The following is a 7,219-nucleotide window of genomic DNA, read 5'->3' as shown; positions in this document are numbered from 1 at the left end:
TCTTGTTTATTTACCCTATCCATGCCCCTCATGATTTTATGAACCTTGATAAGGTCATCCCTCAGCCTCCGACACTCCAGAGAAAACAGCCCCAGTCTATTTAGCCTCTCCCTGTAGCTCAAATCCTCCAACCTTGGCAACATCCTTGGAAATCTTTTCTGAACCCTTCCAAGTTTCAAAACATCATTCCAATAGGAAGGAGACCAGAATTGCACACAATATTCCAAAAGTGGCCTAACCAATGTCCTGTAGAACCACAACATGACCTCCCAATTCCTATACTTAATGCTATATCCAATAAAGGAAAGCATACCAAATGCCTTCTTCACTATCCTATCTACCTGCGACTTCACTTTCAAGCATCTATGAACCTGCACTCCAAGGTCTCTTTTTTCAGCAACTCTCCCCTGAACCTTATCAATAAGTGTATAAGTCTTGCTCTGATTTACCTTTCCAAAATGCGGTATCTCACATTTATCTAAAGTAAACTCCATCTGCCACTCCTCAGCCCATTGGACCATCTGATCAAGATCCCATTATACTTTAATGTAACCTTCTTCACTGTCCACTACACTTCCAATTTTGGTGTCATCTGCAAACTTACTAACTATACCTCGTACGTTTGCATCCAAATCATTTATATAAATGATGAAAAGCAGTGGACCCAGCACTAATTCTTGTATCACATCACTGGCCATACGCCTCCAGTCTGAAAAACAACCCTCCATCACCACCCTCTGTCTTCTCCCTTCAAACCAGTTCTGTATCCAAATGGCTAGTTATCCCTGTTAACATTCATTTTGAGAGGAATAGAATAGAAGAGGAGGTATATAGTGCTGAGTCTCACATGAATGATCTCTGGAATGAAGGGCTTGGATGTGGTGATGTTGTTCCCATTAATAGGAGAAACTAAGATCTGAGGGCACAGCCTCAGAGTGAACAGATGATCTTTTAGAACTAAGATGAGGAGGAATTTCTTCAGGCAGAGGTGATTATGTGCAGCTAATTGCCAGGCTATGGAGGCCAAGTTATAGAATATCTTTAAGGCATGGATAAATTGTGTTTTGATTAGTAAGGGGATCAAGGGTAATGTAAAGTAGACAGGAGAATGGGGTTGAGAAGCACATCGGCTCTGATTGAATAACAGAGCAGACTCAATGTGCTGAATGGTCTAATTCTGCTCCTATACCTTATGGTCGTGTGGTCTGAACTCACCCCACAGGAGGAATGAAGACTGAAGTCATTATTTTTGCAAGGGCAACCCCATAATTGGATTATAGCTGGAGGTGGACCCAATTTAAGTCCTGTCTATACCTATTAATATGTCACAGCATTAAAGTTCCACTCATTTTGCCAGACCATATTGAACCTTTTACTACACTGAATCCAAGTTTTCAGATTGCACTTCTGTCACTGACAGTGACTTCTATATTACCCATTCCTGCTTTGTTTGGATTGTGGCCTCTTGCTGCCACTCCCTGAGATGAAGGCCTCCCTTCTTTTCCTCTCACATCTTCTCCCTCAGGACGCAAGGATCATCACAAGATCAACATCAGAGAATTAAGTGGCTGTTCAGTTCTGGTTTTCCATTGATGCGCATGCCAGTGCTGTCCAAGGCTGTCAAGAAATCTTCTGCTTGCTTTTTAATATATCACTTAGTGACCCATCAGAATGGCTCTGAGCCATATTTTTGCTGATGATCTGTTACCACTGAGACTTCTAATGAACAGAGTCAGACACCATTGGCCACATGGGCTGTAGTGTTATAACTCACTTTCCATTGTCCATGCAATGGAATTGGACTAGCCAGGTAAACACTGTGACAACAAGAACAGTTCAGAGGCTAGGAATCTTGCAATTAGTAACTTACCACCTGACCCCCAAAGCCAATCCACTAGCTACAAGGCACAAGTCAGGATATGACTCCCAATTTGCCTAAATTAGTCCAACTCTAACAATTTTGAAATTTGATGAAATTTGACACCATCTAGAAAGGAGCAGTCAATTTGACTGGCACCATTGCCACAAACATTCACTCCCTCCACTACAGATGCTCAGTGCCATCAACAAGATGTTCCGTGGAAGTTCACTGAGACTTCTTAGATGGCACCTTCCAAACTCATGACCAAGATCATTTGGAAGGACAAAGGCATCAGGTACGTGAGAACACTACACAGTGCAAGTTCTCCAAGTTCCAAACTACACCCCATCCTGATTTCAAAATATATCATTGCTTCTTCAGTTTGCCTGGCCCAAAATCCTGGAACTCACTCCCTATGAATGAATGAATTTTTTAAAAATCCCAGAAAGCCTCAGGAAGACTGATCAATGGAGATCACCAGAAGACTGGACAAGATGGAAACTCATTGCACAGATAATGTGTACAGAGGGAAAGGCACTCATTAGGTGCGGATGGTCACTCTATCTTGTATAACAACAAGCACGGAGTAGGGTTGGCTCAGCACTGCAATTGTTTCTGTGCTCTCATAATTTTGAAATCTTATGTTAGATTTTCTTGTAGCCATCCACTGTCCAAGATAACAGTCCCAACCCCTCCAGTCAATATTCATAACTGAAGATTTTCATCCCTGAAACCATTTCTCTAAATCTCTTCAGCACTTTGTTCAGTGTTTTCACATTCTTCCTATAGTGTGGCACCTCAAACTAGATACAATACTCCAGCTGATATCTAACAATTGGCTTGTGTAAATTCAATTTAACCTTCTTGTAATTAACCTTCCAGATATTAGTGAGACTACAACTGAAGTACTCTACACAGTTTAGATCCCCTTGTGGAATAATGTAATTGCATTGGAAGCAGTTCAAAGAAGATTCACTAGATTAATTCCAGAAATGAAAGGCTTAATCTATGAGGAGAGATTGAGCAGTTTAGGCCGATGCTCACGAGTGTTTAGAAGAATGAGAGGTGACCTGATTGAAATGTATAAAATGCTAAAGTGGATTGACAAAGTAGATGTAGAGTGGATGTTTCCCTTTGTGGAGCAATCTACAAAGAGAGGCAAAGGGTGGAAGCAGAAATGAGGAAGAATTACTTCTCTCAAAAGCTGTGGAATTTGCTGTCCCACAGTACATTGAATAACTTTAAGGAGAAGATTTACTAATTTTAATTAGGTTTAAGGACAGGAAAGTGAGTTGAAGCTGAGATGCAATGAGTCATGATCATATTAAATGACAGAGTAGGCTTGAAGGGCTGAATTGCCTACTCATGATCCTAGTTCTCATGTTTTCATTCTTGCACTCTATGCCCCATTAATAAAACTCAAGATACTGTATGTTTATTAACTGCTCTCTCCACTTGTCCTAACACATTCAGCGATCTATGCACATATAAATCCAGGTCACTCTGCTCTAGCAGCCTCTTAATTAGATTACTCCTTATTTTATATTGTCTGTCTATGGACTTCCTTTCTAAAGGCATTACCTCACACTTCTGCACATTGAACATTTGTGGCACTGTGGTCTCCTATGGCACTAGGTATCATTCATCTCTAGGTAGTTCTTTCTTTGTTGGTAAATCTGATAGAGAGGGTTTGGCTCTCATGTTCCATCTGTCTCTCAGTCCTCTTCCCTTCTCTCCTGATATCATGGCTGTGCCCTACCTGATGAAGGTATTGCTCCTCACCACAACTGGAGCTAAAATTTAAGAGTCATGGCTCCATTGCCAAGTGCTCAACTAGTTACCAGATTCTCCTTGGTGCCTTGCCCTCTTGTGCCCCTGCAATGACAGAAAGATAGTGCCCAGGTATAGATTGCCCTGCTCTCTGACAATTGTGCATTTCTAGGGGTACCTATTTCCCATTGGCCAAATCCTCTCTGCAGCAAAGAAACATTTATAGTTCCGGGATAATTCCTGGGGTGACCATAATTGGCTATCCACTCTGCGCTTACTCCCTTATCTAGTCTGTTCCAGAAAGTGGGTGTAGCACCTATGTCTTCATGAAACTCTCAACACCAGCCCCCACTGCATTAATGGACTCTTAATAAAATCATTAAACAGCTGAACTGAGAGGCGGACGGGATAACTGCATTGTTTTCCTCTACCTGGGAATATGGGCTGACTCAAAGATTGACTGCAAGTATGGCCAGTTGTAGCATTTTCAGACTTATCTATCTCCATACCCTTCCTCAGCTGATTCAAAAACTCAACCCAGTGATATTAACTGACCTCAAAGAGAACTTCACAAATAGAAATCATTGAGTAGGCACTCTCTGCAACCTATGACTGAAAATTCTTTTTAGTAAATTTAAAGCTATGTATTTGCGCAAATTTCAGTTTTCATGGAATTATTGGGTGAAAGTTTCAGCTTCAGTCAGTGCAGAAATGTCAACGAGAGCAGGATAAGCAGAGCTGTATAACAGCAGTTGTATGATTTCATCCATTCTATAAATGCTGCCAAAGTAATGTACCAGAGCAGGAACAGAGCTCCTACACATTTAGTCTATGTGGCATTTCCTCCACATGAGATATCTGGCCTAACCCAATGCTCCTATATACTCCTGACACCCTTTAACATTTCTCTTTTCATAGATATCTATTTTTCTATTGTGGGGCCGTGTGTCTTGGCACCGTCCAGTATAATGAATAAGATTTAATACATTAGTCATTTCACACTTATTAAATCTACAATGGTAGTCCAGGATTGAGCAGTCATGGAAAACTGGAATAAGCAAATGCTAGACTGCCTTCTCGCTGAAGTAGAAACAAAAAAAACTGACTTTGGAATTTCCTCTTTAAATGAAGGTACTTTTCATTATTTAGTCAACTATCTATAAACAGAGGGAGTCCTTGTGTTTTGTTGATCAGATATTATTTTCCAGACTTTCAAAGTTCGGAATCCACCTTGTGCTGTAAGTACAATGTCTTTAGATTACAGGTATTTCAATTTATCCATGATTTCCACAGCAAAACTTGAGTATCAGTTCTTCAGCTTTGCATGCATTGAAACCATTTCTGAGGAAATCCAGCCATAGAGTCATAGAGATGTACAGCATGGAAACAGACCCTTCGGTCCAACCTGTCCATGCTGACCAGATATTCCAACCCAATCTAATCCCACCTGCCATATCCCTCCAAACCCTTCCCAATCATATACCCATCCAAATGCCTTTTAAATGTTGCAATTGTACCAGCCTCCACCACTTCCTCTGGCAGCTCATTACATACACGTACCACCTTCTGCGTGAAAAAGTTGCCCCTTAGGTCTCTTTTATATCTTTCCCCTTTCACCCTAAACCTCTGCCCTCTAGTTCTGGACTCCCCGACACACAGGGAAAATATTTTGCCAATTTACCCTATCCATGCCTCTCATAATTTTGTAAACCACTATAAGGTCACCCCACAGCCTCCGACATTCCAGGGAAAACAGCCCCAGTCTGTTCAGCCTCTCCCTATAGCTCAAATCCTCCAACCCTGGCAACATCTTTGTAAATCTTTTCTGAACCCTTTCAAGTTTCACAACATTTTTCCGATAGGAAGGAGACCAGAATTGCACTCAATATTCCAACAGTGGCCTAACCGATGTCCTGTTCAGCCGCAATATGACCTCCCAACTCAACGCCCCTCCCCCAAGTCCCTCCTCCCTACCTTTTATCTTAGCCTGCTGTGTACACTTTCCTCATTCCTGAAGAAGGGCTTATGCCCGAAACGTCGATTCTCCTGTTCCTTGGATGCTGCCTGACCTGCTGCGCTTTTCAAGCAACACATTTTCAGCTCCTGTACTCAATACTCTGACCAATAAAAGAAAGAATACCAAACGCCTTCTTCACTATCCTATCTACCTGCGACTCCACTTTCAAGGAGCTATGAACCTGCACTCTTTGTTCAGCAACATCAGCAACACTCCCACCATTAAGTGTTGCTTTTCCAAAATGCAGCATCTCACATTTATCTAAAGTAAGCTCCATCTGCCACTCCTCCGTCCATTGGCTCATCTGACCAAGATCCCGTTGTAATCTTAGGTAACCTTCTTTGCTGTCCATTTCACCTCCAATTTTGGTGTCATCTGCAAACCTATTAACTATACCTAAAGGGAAGACCTTTTAGAACAGACATAAGGAGAAACTTCTTCAGCCTGAGGGTGGTGAATCTATTGAATTCATTGCCACAGAAGGGTCTGGAGGCCAGGTCATTGAGTATATTAAAGACTGAGATAGATAGGTTCTTGATTGTCAAGGCTTATGGGGACAATGTGGGAGAATGGGGTTGAAAAACTTATCAGCCATGATTAAATAGCGGAGCAGACTCGATGGGCTGAATGGTCTAATTTCTGCTCCTATGTCTTTTGGTCTTAATGCTGTCTTTGAGGTCCACTGGTTAGTTTACATGCTGGTTGTGTTATCCTCAAGCAGACCCATAGCCAGCAGTATTCAGGACAGCCTGGTTTTAAGGGGAGAATCTGAAAACAGATATTAGGTTTCTCAATAACAATTGCATTAAGGATCTGTCTACATTTCCGGGAAAAAAAGGACTGATAGATAGGCTTGTTTCATGCACTTTGTATGCCTGAATTAAGGACACTTGCATATCAATTCTGCCTTTGATGCCCTAAACATTGTGCTTAAAACTGTCACAGTTTGCCAGAGGCAATCTGAACATGGTGAAATCTTTGGATCTACAGTCAGAAATTTAAAAATAACCTTCTAATTGACTTCAGAAGGCATTGCAATCATCTGAATGTGTCTCCTTAGACCTTTGACTCAGCACCCAGGGAGGACTTGAAAGGACAGGACTAGTTCAACACAAATTCATCTTGGCAGCTAAACATCACAATTATACACCAGATTACCTATAAACAATGTTCTTGTAGCCCTGCTAATATCTAGAGAAAGCTGTGTGTGATTTCCATATTGACATACTGTACCAGATGTAGCTTCGGACAATGACTATAAACTATTTGAATTTATCGCTTTCTGTGGCGGATGATGCCACCCAAACCCCATAAGAAGGTACCCAAAGCTTGATAGCTGCTCTTTATAATTTCTTTTCATCGCTATAAAAGTGTTTTCCTCCTTTTCTCTCCTGCATGCATGAAAATTATATATCAAACTACGACACGGAACTTAGTTAACACCTTCCATGGTCTCCAGTCTATGAGACAAAATAAGTTGTATCGGTACAAGCATTTCCCTGATACAGCACTCAAACGATCATCATTTATATGTGAACATTGATGGTGAGAATCAGCAGTTAGTCAATAAA

The sequence above is a fragment of the Chiloscyllium plagiosum genome, chromosome 34 (assembly GCF_004010195.1).
Source record: "Chiloscyllium plagiosum isolate BGI_BamShark_2017 chromosome 34, ASM401019v2, whole genome shotgun sequence".
Classification (NCBI taxonomy): domain Eukaryota; kingdom Metazoa; phylum Chordata; class Chondrichthyes; order Orectolobiformes; family Hemiscylliidae; genus Chiloscyllium; species Chiloscyllium plagiosum.
Note: the sequence above shows the minus strand (reverse complement) of the source record.